Source organism: Lissotriton helveticus, chromosome 7 (assembly GCF_964261635.1).
Source record: "Lissotriton helveticus chromosome 7, aLisHel1.1, whole genome shotgun sequence".
In the NCBI taxonomy this organism is placed as follows: Eukaryota; Metazoa; Chordata; class Amphibia; order Caudata; family Salamandridae; genus Lissotriton; species Lissotriton helveticus.
This window is the reverse complement of record NC_136068.1, coordinates 1300594433-1300613845: the sequence shown is the minus strand read 5'-3', so window position 1 is coordinate 1300613845 and position 19413 is coordinate 1300594433. Positions and strand designations below refer to the sequence as shown.

The following is a 19413-nucleotide window of genomic DNA, read 5'->3' as shown; positions in this document are numbered from 1 at the left end:
CTCCGCCAAAACCCAAGCAGTTATAAAATCACCATGCACTGTCCTTGCAGCACTCTAATCATCCAGTCACTACCCAGGTACTTATGCAATGACCCAGGCACTAACACATGCACTTCTACAATCCCTGGAGCACTACTGATGCAGTCCAGCCATCTCCTTGTCACTACCCATGCACTCCTCCAATCACCCAACCAGTACCATGTACTTATCCAATCACTCCGCCAAAACCCAAGCACTTATAAATTCACCATGTGCTCTCCTTGCAGTATTCTAATCATCTAGTCACTACCCATGTACGCATGCAATGACACAGGCACTAACACATGCAGTGGTACAATCACATGTACACTGCCCATGCAGTCTTCCAATCACCAAGCCAGCACCATGTACTTATCCAATCACTCTGCCAAAACCCAAGCACTTATAAATTCACCATGCACTCTCCTTGCAGCACTCTAGTCATCCAGTCACTACCAATGCACTCATGCAATGGCCCATGCTCTAACTCATGCACTGCTACAATACCCTGAGAACTACCCATGCAGTCCAGCCATCGCCCTGTCAGTACCCATGCACTCCTTCAATAACCCTGCCAGCCCCATGTACTTATCCAATCACTCCGCCAAAACCCAATCACTTATACATTCACCAAGCACTCTCCTTGCAGTACTTTAATCATACAGTCACTACCCATGTACTCATGCAATGACCCAGGCACTAGCACATGCAGTGGTAAAATCGCCTGTGCACTGCCCATGCAGTCTTCCAATCACCAAGCCAGCACCATGTACTTATCCAATCACTCTGCCAAAACCCAAGTACTTATAAATTTACCATTCACTCTCCTTGTAGTACTCTCTTCATCCAGTCAGTACCCATATACTTATGCAATGACCCAGGCACTAACATATGCACTGCTATAATCCCCTGTGCACTACCCATGCAGACCTCTAACTACCTACACAGTACTGATACACTCCTGCAATTACCCAGGTAGTACCCATGCAGTCCAGACATCACCCTGTCACTACCCATGCACTCTTCCAATCACCCAGCCAGCACCATGTACTTATCCAATCACTCTGCAAAAATCCAAGCACTTATAAAATCACCATGCACTCTCCTTGTAGCACTCTAATCATCCAGTCACAACTCATGTACTCATGCAATGACCCAGGCATTAACTCATGGCAAATACAGAGGAGGTCATGCTAATCACAGGGGTATCCCAACTCATATGTTCCCTAGTGTATGTAGGTGTTTTCAATGTGTTCTAAGTGTCTTTTAGCATAGCCCTGACTCTAGGCCTGGTTAGTCAGAGTCAGTTACCACCAGTACCCGTCAGCAAAAAGTTGGGGGCACAGGAGGACTTTCTGCTCCTCTTTTGGTTCTTTCTGCACATCTCTTGCTTCTTCCTGCACTTTTCTTCGCCTTTCTGGACTTCTGTTGCCTCTTTCTGCATTTGTCTTGCTTCTTTCTGCGCCTTTCTTCCTCTTTCTTCACATGTCCTACCTTTGTAGGCATTGTTAGAAATTATCATTTAAAAAACCTTTGAAATTCACTGAAAAAACCATAGGTTTCAGGGACGTTAAAGTTAGAAATTAGCATTTAAAAAAACCTTAGAAATTCACTGAAAAAACCACCGGTTTCAGGGATGTTATAGTTAGGTAGACATTTCACTCGTACAAAACCAGAGAAATTAGACTCGTGCCCCCGCAATGCACTGCTGATGACGTCACATATTACATCATTCATGACATGGTCAGTGACATCACTGATGACATCTCAAATGACATCACTGATGACATCACTGATGACATCCTCCAAGTGATAATCTGATACACCTCCTCATACACTAATATAACCTTTAGAACACCCACTCTAAAATACAGACTACCATTTTTGAAACCATAAACACACCAATACCAGTTAGTACAAACCCACTCCCTAATTCCTAGGTCTACACTCACATCCACTCATTCACTCATACAGTCACTCATACATGCAGTCAACCATCAATATGGCATTATCATATGTACTCACATATCTATACAGACACTCACACACCACCACTCATCCATGGAGTTACTTACACACCTAGTCAGTCATGCAAAGAATCAATCACACTCCCATTTACTCACCTATACAGTTATACACACACCACCTCAATTATTCAAACATATACTAACACATACTTGCACTCTTATACAATAACTAATACAAGCACACACTGATCCATACAGCCACTCTCACAATCACTCACTCTCACATATAGTCATTTATATGCTCCAACACGCACATGTATTGCCTTTCACATATGCAGTTACTCACACATGTACCACTGAGGTAGCCAATCACTCACCAACACACCCATAAACACACTCACCCACCCATACAGCCCTTCACAGATGCACTCTTGAACCTATACACCCAGTGAATCATCCACTCACACATCTATGCACTGAGTCCCCACCCACCCACACACCCAGGCACCCATACAGATACTCAGATAACCAATCAATAACCCATATAGATCCTCATTTAGCTACTCACCAACCCATGCAACCGCATACACACCAACTGACAAACTAAACGATGTGAATGTCTGTATCAGTCACTAACCCATGCATCCAGTAAGACACATTTAATCACTCACTTATACAGTCAGTCACGCACCTACTAAATCATCCATCCAGACACTTATACACCCACTCATTCTTCAATACACCTTGGCATATATATATATATAAAACATATTTAAACTTTATAGAAACACAGAGTCACTGGATGATGTCATCAGTGAAGTCATTTGAGATGTTATCAGTGATGTCATCAGTGATGTCACTGACCATGTCACGAATGATGTAATAAGTGATGTCATCAGCAGTGCATTGCGGGGGCACGAGTTATAGTTAGCTGAACTAACTATACCGGACACATTTCTCTGGTTTTGTACAAGTGAAATGTCCAACTAACTATAACGTGCGTAAAACTTGTGTTTTTCAGTGAATATATATATATAAATATATATATATATATATATATGTGTGTTTGTGTGTGCAAGCAATAATAACACACTTACAAGTAAGCAAATGAAACTGTTAAATGTGTGGGATAAAATACAAGCAGATAATAATGATAATAATACTGGAAGTCCACTGCAAGAAATAAGCATGGTTAAATGTAAGTAATCAGACAGAAGGAATAAACCCTGTCAAAGGAAAGCATGAAAAGATATGAAATGAATACACAGAATACATCAGATGATTATAACCACAGGAGACCTGAATGTGCACACAGACACACTCACACATCACAATGCCAATAATCTGAGAAAATACCTCACCGTGTGCAATAACTTGATCTTAGCCCACACAAGACTGGGGGATTCACAGCCCTGGGGTCAAGAGACTCTGCAAGCCGGGAACTACCACACTGAGTAGACGCGTCCGTCCCTCAGGTCATAATCCCCTTTCGAGCCAGGAAACCCCAGTTATCATCTTCTCAATGCACTAGAAGTTTCTGAGAAGACCTCCTCTGCACCAAGGAAAGTTACTGGAGTTGGCAGAGCTCCATGCAAGCATTCCAAAGGCAAAGGAGTTCTCACATATTCTCCTGTGCTCCCACATGTTTCAGCCCCTTATCTTAGTGAAGCTTGCGAAAGTAGAAGGCATCTCTGAAAGTACAGAAAACAATCTTGAATGTGAATAACCTAAATAACGTGAGTAACCTGGGGGCCTGCTTGTGTGTGCATAGCTCAATAGTCAGAATTCAAGATGGAATGAGGGCCTGTCAAAGCCAATAGTTACACATTTCATAAAACTCCCAATGTACAACATAATGCACATTTGGGAACCACTGCATATAACACCACACTCCGAGACAGAGAAGTACATTCCACACATTTCTCTCACATGCTTTCAATTGCACATCCCACATGTTCTGTTCCTGGCTAGGCTAAGGCTGTCTTACTCTGTGAAACACTCCCACTTTGAATAGGCAGTGTCCTGTCCCCCTACAAATAGTCTGGAGCCATGGCTGGGAAGAAAGCACTTCTGTGCAATTGAAAGACACTTCTTTGAAGTCACTCCCACTTCAAAGGCACAACTGGGTATAAGTACTGGGTCTCTGACCCCATCAAATAAAACACTTCTAGACCTGTAAAGAACCTCTGTCAGAAGGACTGATGTGCTGCTACAAGGACTGTCGCTCTGCTGCACTGCTGCACTGGGAGGGTTGCTTTTCTGCTGTGCTACCCTGCTGCTCTCTGAACCTGCCGACTCTACCTTGAACCCAGAGTGATCTCTAAGGGCTTGTTGGCTTGCGTTCTGTTTTCTGAGACTCAGGGGTATCAAAGTCTCATCTTCTGCTCCTGTGCCTGGTCCACTGGAAGTGGACCCAGGTGTTTGCTCCAGTGGAACGGATGCATCCTCTGCTTGCATGAAGCAGAACTGACTCAACGCCCCTGTTGCGAGAGTGGACTTGGCGCATCAAACTCGTAACCAGCACATTGCCTCCAGATACTGACACATCTAAATCACGCATCGCCACTGCAGCAGTGTGGGAGGATCGACACATCCCCACACCTGCGCAGGGAAAACCAACGCATCTCCCTCTGAACCAACACACCTCAGCTTCAGTGCTTCATCTTTGCAACCGATGCATCGCCACCACTGCAAGAAGAAAATTGATGCATCACCCCAACTGCGAGATCGAGACCAACACATTGCTCAAGTGCAGCCCATATCTCGCTGTTGCTGCCAGGATCAAGGTATTTTGTTCAGCGGGCCTGCGTGGTTGCTGTATCCGGCCTGCGCTCCAGCGTAGTCAGCCTGAACTTTTGACTTTGTCCCATTCCAACGCAAACAGATAACCCCCATAGGCGCTTATTGCATCGAAGCGCTAAGAACACTTATTCTTTAAAAATTCATATCTAGACTACCATGAATTTGTCGTTTTTGTTTTTATTTATAAGTTTATTGTCTATATTTCTGACCTGGTGTGGAGTATTTTTGTGATGTTTTCATTGTGTTACTGTGTATTGTGTAGCACAAATACTTTACACATTGCCTCTTAAATTTAGCCTAACTACTCCGTGCCAAGCTACCAGATAGTGAGCACAGGTTAACTTTTAGTGTGTAGCTTACTTAACCTGACTAGGATTATGGTTCCTGCTTCGAAAGGGTGTACACCTCTGACAACCAGAAAAATTATTTCTAACAGGGTGGCTTATGTTATCCGCCAGGTGCATAGACCACAAGCAGTGCTGTTGTAGCAGGAACGTCGTTGGGGTTGCAGGCAGTCCAGGGAGAGGGAGAAGTCCCAGCAGTGGCAGGGACAAGTAGTAAGTCATCTTGCTTTCTTATTTACAATACTGTATTGGTTCAGCGAGGCAGATATCCTGCCCATTACCTCCAGAGTCCAGTCCCTGCTCTCGGCATCTCGCAATCTGGTGCTTCTGCTGCAGTATTTGCAGGCGGTGAAATCATATGTGTCTGTGTGGCATTAGCAGTACGATAGAACAAAGTCTGCAATGCACAAACTGAAGACAATGTGCGTTTCCCAGTGCCCACTCCGTCGCCTACTAGTACTTCACTTCATCTTTCTGTCCCAGCCTACCTAAAAAAGTGAATCCTATCCTGGCATGTTATGTATGTGCCACATTTCTCTGCCCAAGTGAAGTTATATTTCATGTCTTACATTACGGATTGACGGTACCAATACGTTTCTTCCTGTCAGTCAATGGGAATAAGAAGCAAAAAAGTAGTACATGATCAGTGACATCCAACCATTCCGTAGCTATACCTCTACCTAGCCTAATCCCTATAACTTACCTACATGTGGACTAGGTATCCCCACTGTCAATTATAGGTACTTCTTGAGAATAATCTGTGTTAGAGACCCAGGTTTAATATGGGACTAAGGGCCTGAGTTAGAGTTTGGCAGATGTGATACTCTTAACAAATAAAATATCCTGTTCGCTACGCTACAGTTAATCATAGTCTACTGTAATACGGCGGATGGGATATCTGTTACCTACCAAGTGTGTCCATCTGCCAGAATCATCAGCCTAAGCCTATAAATTATAACCTAAGTTTTGGGTCGAACTTAAGGTAGTAGAATGGAGGCGGGAGCAGGAGAAGAGCAGGGCCATGGGAATTATGAGTTTAGAACATGCTACAGCTGGGCTGCCTCAAAAACATGCTGGAGAGTAAGCAGACCCACCAGCATGGCTCCATTAATGTTGCATGGTCCAGAATTATTATGCAGCATATGAGAAATATACAAATCACTATATATGACTTGCTCATTAATGGCAGGTAATTATTTTTAACATAATTAAAGTCTCTGTTCAGTTTCACTATGAAATACTAAAATCACATTTTGAATTGATTATGTTGGGGTTCTGGCTTAATTATTACTTGCAGTGCTATGGTTGATTACCTAGGTATGATGTGATGCATGGGCGGGAAAAACATGACCCTGGCTGTGTGACTACTGTAATATCATCAATCATCACATCCAAATTAAGTTCCAATGGCCCTATGGGAACAACAACGTTCTGCTACTGGACTATGCATCTATAGAAAGTATAAACAAGTGTGCGTGCTGAGCATCATAATTCTTGTTTTTTTACTTTGTTCTTCTTATTTTCTTGATATAGCTACTCCTGCGGCAGGAGCTGGCGACAGCTGGCAACTGGTACCCATCCCAACATGGCAGGAAATAGCTACAGAAGCAGAAGTTTGAGGCAGTGGCTGCAGAGTGTCCCCAGTGGCCTTCAGTTCAGCCACGGCACCTCTGCATCCAACTGCAGCCGGGGTCCACTGCCACCCGTACCACCACCAGCCTCCCTTTCTCAGGCTCAACACCACGCCTCCTCCACCCTGTCCTATGAGAGCTGTCACAGCTCAGGCGTGAGACGAGTCAGCAGAAGAACAAGACAGCACTGCTCCGGTGTGAGCAGCAGAAGTTGGCCAGGAAAATGGATGCCCTCAAGGCCCGTTTGATTGATTTTTTGTTTTGGTGGGAGGGTGTGTTGTAGGTGGAGAGGGTGGGAAGGGCAGAAAGTTGAGGAAAGGGTTTTGGACATTGGGCTTTTAAATTTTGGGACGTTTTTAGGCTTAGGGAGGGGGGTGGCCCGGTTGTAGGTGGAGAGGGCAGGTCCTAAAATAAATGGGCTTTACTTTTTGGGTCTCGCTGGAAAAGCATCCGTAAGGATGCATCCAGCTGGAGACCAGTAGCGATCACTGTGGGAGGAATGACGGACCAGAGGGTGCCCGCGCTTTTTCTCTCCTGGATTGGTGTGCGCGAACGCGCACGTCGCGTCCGTGTCCCGCGCCGTACACATCGCAGACAGACACTCGCTCACACACACACACCCCCTCCCCCACAGTCACACACACGCACTCCAAGACACATACACACACACACACACACGCACGCACACACGCACACACACACACACACATACACACATACACAGGCCGCCGCGCGCGCGCGTACATGCTTCTCCCCCCCCGCCCGCCCGCCCGCCCGCAGCTCAGCAACGCACTCACCGGCTCTCCTCAGCTGCAGGGCCCGGCAGCAGGACTCGTCTTCCCTCGTTAGGCACCGGGGCGCAGGGTAGGCTCCTGCCTGCTCCGGTGCACGGCTCCAATCGCGGCTCTTCCGTGGGAGGCGGGGTAGGCTCCCGCCCTCCTACTTCCTGTTTCCTGTTGTCGCGCCGGCCTGCCTGACTTCCTGGTCGCAGGCCGGCAGAGTAACGAGGATGTTTTGCGGTATTTATTTATGTATTTAATTATGCATTTTTATATAGCGCAGACTTTACCCGAAGGCGGTATTTATTTATGTATGTATTTATGCATTTTTATATAGCGCGGACTTTACCCAAAGGCGGTATTTATTTATTCATATATTTATGCATTTTTATATAGCGCGGACTTTACCCGAAGAGACCGGCAGGGGGGCTCGGCAGTAGGGTTCGGACATCTCTGCTCAGTGGAGGCTCGCGGTTCCCGAGGAGTTTAAGGGCGAGTTCGTGTTTAAAAGAAGTCGGAAGCACTCTGTGTGTGGGGAGTATCTCAAGCCCCCCACTCCACCTCCCACAGGATTGGGGGGAATCCTGTGTGCCAGGTGTATGAGGGCGAAATCTATGTGTTGTGTGTATGGATGGAGTATTAGTGTGTAGCCGTCTATGGGAGGACTAGTGTGCATTGTGCATGAGGGGGTCCCCTCTGGCAGAGGGTACCTTCTTGCTGAGTGTTGAGCGGGTGCTATGTTTGTGTAACAGTGGGTTCTCCCCAGTGTGTGAGAGGTGGGGCTCTGCAGAGGGTGTAACCCCTCTGCGGGTCTCTTGTGTGTTTAGGTTGCTCTGGTCTGGCGTGAGATCAATGAGTAGTCTGGTTGGGCAGGGGGAGCCCCGTGAGTTGTGATATTGTGGGAGGGGCGGGTAGTGTGTGTGTGTATGAGAACTTATGTTGTGAAAGCGGGGACATCCCCTTGTATGAGGGAAGGGTGCTGTGTTGTATGTGGATTTAATGGAGGGTCGAGCGTGAAAGGGGGGCTGGAGGGCAGTACGTGGGAAGAGGTGTGATGTGGTGTTTGTGTGTGGAAGAACTGTTTATGTGCGGGGTAAAAGGCCGGTGTGTGAGTGCCCCGTGAGTGTGGGGGTCCACAGATTGAGAGGGGCCGCTGGTAGGCATGGACTGCTGCTGCCGTCTGTGCCCTCGCTGGGGGCACGGCGAGCCCCGGCCCTGGCCTCGTGGCTCTCGCTGAGCCCGGGCACGGACCGGGGATGGCCGATCCTCTGCGGAGAACTCTATCCAAACTCCGGGGCAAAAAATCCAAGCGGGGCAAAGTGGCAGAGGGCACCAGCGCAGCTCCAGAGGAAGACGCACAGATGCCAACCCAGCACCCACTTGCCAACCAGAACAACAACAACTACAGAGAGGTGCTGTGGGCCGGGGAGGACTGCAGGTGGACGTGTGGTGTCAACATGACGAGGGAGCACTTTTGCAAGCCCGGGGGAGACAACTGCCCCTGCACCGCCTGCCAAGGAGCCGTGCACAAACCGCAGAGACCAGGGTGGGCAGTTGACGGCTGGGGGACCCAGACTGCTGCTGGACAAGGCTATGAATATTCTGGGTTCAGGGGCTGTGGGAGAGCTGTGGCACACGAAGACCACGGTGTGACCAGATCCCCTCACACTTACGACACACTGAGCCCCACTGCCCTGCCTCCAGCCCCCGGGCATGCCCAGCTCTGCAGTCACTCCAAGGTGGCCACTTTCCAGACCCTGCCAGTGGACAGCGCCCAGTGCCCTGACCGGGCGTTTCAGGAGGGGAAGCTGCTCCTCTCCCGCCAGAACGGGTTCACCAGGGGCCAGAACTGCCCACAGCAGCAGTGGCAGCAGGCCAGGGACATCGTGTCGGAGTTGGCCACTGCCCACCCGGGCCAGGCTCGCCACCTCTATGCCAGCTTGCAGCAGAGCTACCGAAGCAGCCAGCACTCGCTGGACAGCGAGGACGACGATTACTACGACAACGACTGCCTGCCCTTCTATGAGCCGCCCGAGCTGTCAGGTGTCCAGGGGGGACAGGACGCCACCCCGCGAGGAATGGAGACCCCGCTGGCAAAGGCAGCGCCGGGGTCTCCCAAGAGACGGACCGCCTGCGGAGCCAGCTGCAGGAGGCGTACTACCTGCTGATCCACGCCATGCACGACCTGCCCGTGGAGCGGCGGAGCCCCCTCCCCTCGAGCACTCCCTCCCAGGACAGCATCTGCACCCAGTCCTCCCCCCGGGCGCACTGCTCGTCCGGCGAGGCCAGCCCCCAGCAGGCATCGGACAGCGAGTCTGCGGCCCCAGCCTCGGGGGCCCTCCCTCCGCGCCGCCACCACTGGAGCAAAAGTGAGGAGACCCTGGGCAGGGAGGGGGCCCTGCCGCCGCTTCACAGGTCCCTCAGTGACAGCGGCATCCAGTACGGCCCTCTGCCCCCCCGCCCGAGGGACAGGCAGGAATGTGGAGGTGGGCCGGACAGTGAGGAGGAGGAGGAGGACTCCCAGTGTTCAACTGCCGAGGAGCAGGCAGTGCGCTGGGGGCGTGCAGCTAGCGGGGCTGGCCATCCATCACGTGTGGACAAAGAGTGGCTGGGGGGGCTTGGAGACCCCGATCACAGCCCCTCAGGGATGGGCAGCCGGCCAGATGGCCCCCTCCGGGCCTCTGGGGTGACGGTGAGGAAGATGCAGAAGTGGATGTACAAGGGCCGGCTGCTGTCCCTCGAGATGAAGGAGCGCATCATCGGCGGGGCCCTGCGGCCCGGGGTGCTCAGCCCCAGGGACGAAGGGCGAGGAGGCGGCATGGTGCCGGGGAGCGCGCCAAGCAACAGGAGGCAGCGGACAGGTATGTTCTGTCAAGATCAGGACTTTAAACTTCCCCCGTGTAGTAAGTTTTCTTTCCACCATCGTTGTTTTACTATTATTTTTTTTGTAATTTACGTTTCTGACGAGCTTTGTTTTTTGGTTCTAAAATCTCAACTTGTCCCAGGCCAGGTCAAAGTACCATGTAGTGATGTGTGTGTTTTCTTCGTGCACTTTCCATTTCCCTATTCCAGAGTGGGGACGGGGTTCAGGGCAAGAGTGCATGTTAGAAATCAGAACCCACTCTTTGGGTACGGACAGCACAATCTCTCAGCAACCTTTGGTATAAGTGGCCCAAGTGGTGCATGTTCCCCGCGTCACTCACTGCTGTTGGCAGCGCACATTATTGACATGTTGTCTTTTCCGTTAGTAAATATATCAATCGCTTCAACTCCTATAGACAAATCCTGTCCTGTCACCTGTTGTGTTTGTGTGTGTAGTGCGCCCGGCGTCTTAGGGAAGAGGCTGCTTCTGAGCACCAGTTCCATTGTAGAATGTAAGCGCATTGTGTCCTGCACACGTAGTTCCCTCCCTCATGTGGGCAATGTAGAGGCTGGCTCCTTCTATGCTGTCTTTACCCTGAGCTGTGAGTTCTCTACCTGCTTTTTGGGTCTCGCTGGAAAAGCATCCGTAAGGATGCATCCAGCTGGAGACCAGTAGCGATCACTGTGGGAGGAATGACGGACCAGAGGGTACCCGCGCTTTTTCTCTCCTGGATTCGTGTGCGCGAACGCGCACGTCGCGTCCGCGTCCCGCGCCGTACACATCGCAGACAGACACTCGCTCACACACACACACCCCCATCCCCACAGTCACACACACGCACTCCAAGACACATACACACGCACACACGCAGACACACACACACACATACACATACACAGGCCGCCCCGCCGCACGCGCGCGCGTACATGCTCCCCCCCCCCCCGCCGCCCGCACCTCAGCAACGCACTCACCGGCTCTCCTCAGCTGCAGGGCCCGGCAGCAGGACTCGTCTTCCCTCGTTAGGCACCGGGGCGCAGGGTAGGCTCCTGCCTGCTCCGGTGCACGGCTCCAATCGCGGCTCTTCCGTGGGAGGCGGGGTAGGCTCCCGCCCTCCTACTTCCTGTTTCCTGTTGTCGCGCCGGCCTGCCTGACTTCCTGGTCGCAGGCCGGCAGAGTAACGAGGATGTTTTGCGGTATTTATGTATTTAATTATGCATTTTTATATAGCGCAGACTTTACCCGAAGGCGGTATTTATTTATGTATGTATTTATGCATTTTTATATAGCGCGGACTTTACCCGAAGGCGGTATTTATTTATTCATATATTTATGCATTTTTATATAGCGCGGACTTTACCCGAAGGCGATATTTATTTATTCATGTATTTATGCATTTTTATATAGCGCGGACTTTACCCGAAGGCGTCGGAGGCTTCACAACAGGAACAGAAATGAAACATAATGAGAAACATTACAAAAGAACAGGTTGCAAAAACATACGTTACTTACATAAGGTAATAGTGACAATTGTGAGCAAACAAAATACATGAGGTAGTAAAAACTATGAGCAACCAAAAATACATGAGGTAGTAAAGGTAATAGTGACAATCGTGAGCAAACAAAATACTTGAGTAAAAATTGTGAGCAAACAAAATACATGAGGTAGTCAAAAGTGCACCAGAGGAAATGAAAGTGACAAGTGTGCAGTTATAAGAGAAAACAGAATATGATTAGAGGTATAGTCCTGCAATAAGTGCTAGACACTCAGGCTCAGGAACAAGCGTTACATGGGCAAGGTGGCACAAAATTCTTAAGCACCCTGCAACACTGGGGATTTACAGGAATCCAAACACCAGCGTAAAGTACTCGAACAACAATAACGTCTGTCTTATAAATGTCACAAAAAAATGTTAATATTTCACTTCTGTTCTTGGATTTTCGTGAAAATACAACACATATTGCATTGCAAATGCTATAGGTGTCACATTTGTGAAAGTTAAAACTATTGGCATTGTAAATGACAAAGCTATTACTTTAGCTATTACTATAGCTATTTTCACAACCAACACATAAATAAAAAAAATGTAATTCGCAATACCAATGCTCAAACTTTCCTAATGCGAGACCTATTGCATTGCAAATGCTTGTTTATCTTTGTAATCATCATCTGTCTTTCCATTGCTAGTTGGTGTAGTATAGCATTGTTGAATGTTACTGTTGACACAAGACCGCAACACGGTGCTGTCCTCTGAAATTGTTGCACATTATACATCGACATTTAACCCTAGACTTTCCCTATCTGACATGTCTTGCCATGTATGTATTCTTCAGTAGGTTACTTACCTCTTCCTGCAGTTCAGTAATTAATTATACCCCGCCACCAGAGTGGCACTGTCCAGATACAGAATAGTGTCTAATTTAATTCTGTTTCACTTGATCAGTTTCTGCAGCACCCGGCTACCAATCAATTATACAGTATAGTAGTTAGTGTAGTAATTGCCCTTGTCCTACCCTCTTTAGCTATTTTCCCAGTAAGGAGTCTGCCAACATACGTACAAATGTAGTGTTATCTCTCCTTCCAAAGGCCAAATTCCCTACTAAGTCATCAACTAATTCTTCAGGTTCTTACCTGAATTGATGAAGCAATGGTATGTCTCACAATCTTAACTAGATTTATTGCAGTGTTTCCCAAAAGGGCCATCTTATTCATGGTGGTGGTATTATAGTGTTCATATGCTAACAAGGAAGACATCATAAGGCGAGGTCTCACTCTCACCTATTCAAAATGAGGTGAACTCCAACTGTCGGATTATTCAGTAAGTTTCATCACAGACAACTAGACTGAAAAAAACAGAGTTAGTGGGTTATCAAAGACTGAGACCAGACAACAATTACAAAAAACTCTGATTACAAAAACTAGCAGTAGTACTTCCTGAGCAATCCGGGGTCTAAGAAACATGCTAAACGAATAAAAAAGTTGAGTCAGGACTCAGGGGGAGATGGTTTGGTTACTCCATGCTGCACTGAATTTGTAAGTAAAACGCGGAGGGCATGATTCACAAAAATAAAGTTACACTTTTGGTGTCACTTAAATGACTCCTGCAGTGTAAGTTTACAGCTAGTAACTTTTGCATCAGTAAATTTCTGAGCAGTAACTTTGAGCCCGATTCACAGAACTAACTTGAGACAAAATCCTAAACCGCATGTGCATTTGTGAGGAAAAAGTAGGCGATAAAGCAGGAAGAGGTAGCCCCGGGACGCCGCAGCTCAAGTAAGTCATGTTAATTACTTTTAAAATGCTTTTAAAGATTGTAAGGGCATTTAAAAGAGTGCGGGAGGGAGGTGGGTGGCGGGCAACTCCGCTCTGCCGTGGCGTATGCGTAGCCTGCCTACTACGGCTACTTTGCGGACCGTGAAGGAGGCAACACTAGGCACACTCCGTGGGGAGGGTGGAGCACTACGCCCACGGTTAGAACCCACACAGTTCTAAATATTATGATTATTTTTTTTATATATATTTTTATTAATTATAACACAAGAATAGAAATACAGATGTCAGGCATCATTTGGCGGAACATATCATAACATTGAACGGGAAGAACAGTCTGAGGATACACAACAGTTATAGGCATCTGAAAAACATCGATACAAATTGGAGCTGAGATAAAGCAACACGGTACAGATAGCCTTGGGCAAACATAATCGGATCCTGTCCGTCCAGAATACTGAATATGAGACTTCAACCCTAGACACCCAGATATGAGGATGAAATGATCAGGAGAGCGTGCCACATTTCTTGTGAAGAAGGGAAAAGGGAAACAGAAAGGTCATAGAACAAAATAAAGGAAAAATAAGAAACCCCCCCTCAACCCCCCACCCTGCACCCCTGCGGATGGCTACGACCTAACCCCACTAGCAGCGTGCCTGTCGCCCTCTAAACTAACCCCAGGGAAGGGAAAAGATGGAGGAGGAGAAGAATCGTAAAAAGCAAATACACCCCCGGTCTCCCGTACCCCCCCCCGCCAGAAGCCATCACCCCGAGATAGAATCAAACCGACATAAAGCAAATTTACAAACCAATTAGGGGGGTATAGCAAGGCACCACCCAACTCCCTTCACGTTATAGGTACAATCCCGACATTAGGTCAAGCTATTTCACCGAACCCAAGCCCTCAAGATCATCCCTGGCCAGTACGGTACTTCATAAAAGTCTTTTCCAGTCGAACCACCATCTCAATCGAAAATGCAGGACGATCGTCAAAGTTCACTTCGGTGTTGCAGGATCGGCAAATGGAGAGAAAGTCACGAGTTCCACAAAACGAGCGAAGGAAAGTGTCCAGAGATGTCACGTCTGTCCAACAGTCACTGAGGGATTTGTAACAGCACAGAAGATTGTCCATAGCTGAATGAAGCGGCAGCAGGATCGAGCAGGGAACGCTAGCGACAAACACGGGTTCGCCGACTGTGAATTGAGAATCGGAAAAGCACAGTAAATCCAGGTTATGTCCGGGGACCTCGAACTCAGATGTACATGGCATCGCTGGTATCGCAGGTGGGTGAGAGCTTAATGGAGAGTCAGAGACCGGTCCCAGGATACCGTCAACTTGCACGCTCAGTGTCCGGAATACGACTGTGAACTGTGAATGGAGTGCCTCAATGGCGGCCATGGCGGCCTGTAGCGATGGCGTACCTTCCGTCCGCCCCATCTCCTCTCGCGAAGAGGCAGAGCTGGATTCGTACCCCGGAGGCCGGCTTCTCCGGGGCAACAGGCCACGCAAATCCAGTGATCACAGTGGGCGCTCCCCGTCTTGTAAGATCGACACCGTCGCCGATAGCGAGGGCCCCGGCCCATCAACCCCGGGAGGTCAGCAGGGTCTCCGGGCGTCGGACCCCCAGACACGGCAGCCGGCGCGATCCGCTTTTGTGTTCACGGTGTAGACCGGTCACAATGCCACCATCTGAAAACCAACAGGTTACGAGACACTTGGGGGGACCAGGCTCCGTCCAGGTCCAGCGGCCGTTGTTGATCAACTCCAACCCAGATAGTCTAGAAATCGAGGCCCCGGCTTCCACACGATGTTAGGCCGAGAATGGAAACACGGCGTATCTTCGGAGTCCGATGAGATAAAAACCTCGGGATTACACCTTTAGAAGCAGCAATACTTCATGAACCCGGGAGTCTGGTGCGAATGCAGGATTAAGAACAGGATATACGAGCTGCTGGCGGAGGTCGGGGGAGCCGGGAGCTTATGCGGCCATCTTGGCAGCTGGCGTAGCTCCTCCTCCAATATTATTATTATTAAAAGAAAAATGTTACTGTATATAAATGCCAAATTGAGCAGTGCATCTGCATTCATCTTGGAATGTCCTGTTTTGTTGCATGGCTGAACCAGTCGGTAATATAAGCAAAATAAGAGAAGGCCTGTGGATTGTAAAACAGTAAATGTCGATATTGTTGAGTCAAGAAGAAGGAATTTAAGCTTTATGAGGAGTGGCAGAGTTGGACCAAGAGGCAGATCAAGAGCATAGTCTGTTGCAATCATGAGATGACTCACGTACGATTGACTGAGAAGTGAGAATAATTTTACAACCAATCCTACACAAATAACTGCATGTACCTATCTGATCAATCTCACAACTTTCATATCATTTAGTCGAGTGTGTCCATCATGTGACATGTCTGTCTCCCTCCAGTTACAGTCCTACTCAACCACAACCACATAATAATAGGAGTTTGACACTTGAGCCAGCACACTACTCAGCATTTCCCAAATTAAAGCAGCTCTCTCCAGTCCACAGGGCTGAATAGGCTGTTGAATCATGTTGGTTTCCATTTGAAGTAGATTACTTCCTTCTTCTCACTTCTGCCTTTAGTCCTGAGTCTTAGTCTGAGTCCAGGGTCCGTCTGACTCCAGAGTCCTCCTGACCCAAATGAGATTGAGAAAGATAGACCTGTAGTGGACTGCTGTAGATGAACAAGAAAAGCAAAATAATGTGAGCATTTTGTGTAGATTGTACGCTGAATAACCCCAAATAAAGTACAGCAAGGAGTGGACCAGGCAAGTAAATGTTTGAAAGGGCCAATCACAGTCAGGCAGAATCACCCATCAGCCCCCAAATATTGCAAACCGTTGAACTCAAGTTTACAACATTTTTGTAGAACAACACCCTCACTGCCTGCCACCACATCAATTATCACCTCTCACTCAATATGTATCACTCATTGGTGCAATAGTTAACGCTTCCAATCCTAGCATTGTGGTACACATTTGTATATTGTATCTCCTGTTTTCCCATGGAAGCAACACAATGCCAGTCTTGTAAATGAATAGTCTTTGCTGGGGAGCCCAGCTAGGGAATGAAAAAAAGGATAAGGATGGGATGGAGGTAGGCATGCCCTTCATGTCCTTTAAGCGAATGGGGAGGCTTTTTCTGTGCACACTGGTCCAACTCTAATACGCCCATATATATGAATAAATGGTGGGTCTGCTAAAGTCAGACACCAAATATAGAAATGTTCCTCTAGCGATATACATTTTTTTTTTCAAAGCAGTTTGATGATAATGTAAAAGTTCTATAGTGGCCTACTCAGTCAGGAAAGCAAAGTTCATCCTCAAAGTCAAGAGATTCGCCCAGAAGTTGGTCAGCTAATGCACTTGAGTCTGCCTAATCACTCTCATCCTCCTCCTGTGCTTTTTCAGGAACAGTGCAATCTTGTGGTATGAAGTGTTGGTTCATTTTACTCATAGTGAATCTCTCCACATTTTGAGGTGAGAGACTGGTCCTTCTGACTGTGACAGCTATGCCACTGAACACATGCGTTGAAGACACACTATCTATCGGACAAGCCAGATACTTCCAACCTGCTGAGCTCTGGCTATTGGTTCATTTTCCGATACCAATAGAGCAATGGGTTTTGATCCAGGTATACTTATTTTGGGTCATCTAGATAGTCTTGTACCATCCTCTGAATGGTCATTGATGCTGCCACTTGCTTGATCTCTGTTGCCTTCACTTCTGAACTTGACTTAAACCCTGTAACTTGAGGCCAAGCCATTGCAAAAGTTGAATCTGTTTTTTCTGTTGCTAACTTTTGTTGTTGCTGGCATTGGCTGCTGTTAGACAACAGCACTGCCCTCTATGTAGGCTGAAGGCGGTATACCAGAAATTCTGCCCAGGACTCTAACTTCCAGCTGTTCTTCTTTTAGGTTTCTCGTTTGCTCAACAATCCAAGTCTTGTATTGTGAAACACCCCCTTCTGAAAAAAGAATGAAAGTGGCTAGTTTGGATCAAGTATTGTGGCCCAGATGTGCTCTGTGGAGAACACAATATCTCTTTGCATCCTTGTATTAACAACCAAGCGAAGGATTAAGTTCTGAACCAACTGATACGCTTCTTTGTTCATTCTCGCTAACCTTTGTGGCATCTTTTTAACTGGTCCTATAGCAGATGCAACAACAGAATTGCTTGGCTCATCGTTCTGTCATCCTTGTTATTTTCCCATATGAAAACCTCAAAAGGAATTAGCATTTGTGTCAGTCATTTTACTATTCCCCATTTTTCCATCTCCATGGTCATGGTTTTCCCAGTTGCATTCCCTCCTCTCTGAAGGACATAGTTGGTGATCTGCCTGTACTGCTCAAACAAATGTTGCAGTATGCCCCTGTATGAGGGCTTTAACCAGTACTCTATTAGAATGGGCTTCAAAAGAGTGACTGAAATTAGTGCAGATTTTTCTGCAGGCAACCAGTATGTTGCTGACTATCTGGCAGAAGTAAATACCGGGAGCAAATGGGCAGATTCTCAGAATCTGCAACTTTGCTCCCGGTATTTTTGCATTTGGGATGCATCATCCCAAATACAAAAATCGCAACTTAAGGAATCTCTAAATTGAGATTCCTTAAATTGCGATTGCATTTAAGGAATCCCAAATGAGGTTCCTTAAATTTCGATTGCACTTAAGGAATCCCAAATTTGAGATTCCTTAAATGCAATGCATGAAAGTAAAAAAAATAGCGAATTCGCTAATAGGGGGAGCAAATTACCATGAAGTTGGACTTCATGGTAATTTGCTAAAACTTTGAAAAAAGCACTTTTGTGCATTTTTCAAAAGTTTCATGTTGCGCACACACAAGGGCATGTGTGTGTGCAACATATGTGCATAGATCAATTTCAGGGGTGCAACAGGGTGTCATTTTGACACCCTTGCACCCTTGAAATTGCATGAGCAATTTGCGAGTACCTACTGGTACTCGCTAATTGCTCATGCAATCTCCAATACATTCCTATGGGCCTGTAGGCCCATAGGAATGAATGGGACAGCATTCCTTAATTGCTACTAGCAATTTGCGAGTAGCAATTAAGGAATGTTAAGGAATCACTATTTTAATAGCGATTCCTACATGCATAGGCTTTTGCTATTCCTAAATAGCGATTCCTTAAAAATCGCTATTTAGGAATAGCAAAAGGCTACGTTGATGCATCTGCCAGTGTATCTTTTGTTTTAAAAAAGTCCTGCATCATCAGGTTGATGCAATGTGCCAAATACAGCACCCTGAAATATCCACCATCTGCCATGGCCTTGACAATACTAATGCCATTGTCCATGGCAATAAATCCAATACTGAGACCTCTGGGTTGCAGCCATTTAAACACCTTGCTGTTAATGTTTTCCAAGATGCTTGTTGCTGTATGTGATTTCTCCATGGCAAACATCGCTACAGTTGCATGCCACCTGACATCATTAAAGGTTTCTTCAGCACTAAGAGATCCAGTTTGCAGGGATACACATGTAATCAGTTGCTTGACAACTGGTCCACATGCCTGTCGTTAGGTGGATAGTGTGAACAGTACTTTGCTGCAAACCTTACCCAAAAAATTGCAGCACAACGCGATGGAGCGTTGGAACAGCAACTTTAGCGAAATAGGTCCATGTTGGACAGATGGCTGCCACAGATCCTAAAGACCCCACTCTTTTCACAAATGAAAAGGGAGTAAGTCCAGCGTTAA

The 19413-nt window shown here is 47.3% G+C and overlaps 1 pseudogene; it reads left to right on the top strand.

Moving 5' to 3' along the window:
- The first annotated feature begins 8797 nt into the window (after positions 1-8797).
- LOC144769452 (uncharacterized) lies at positions 8798-17677 on the top strand (annotated as a pseudogene).
- The last annotated feature ends 1736 nt before the right edge of the window (positions 17678-19413 follow it).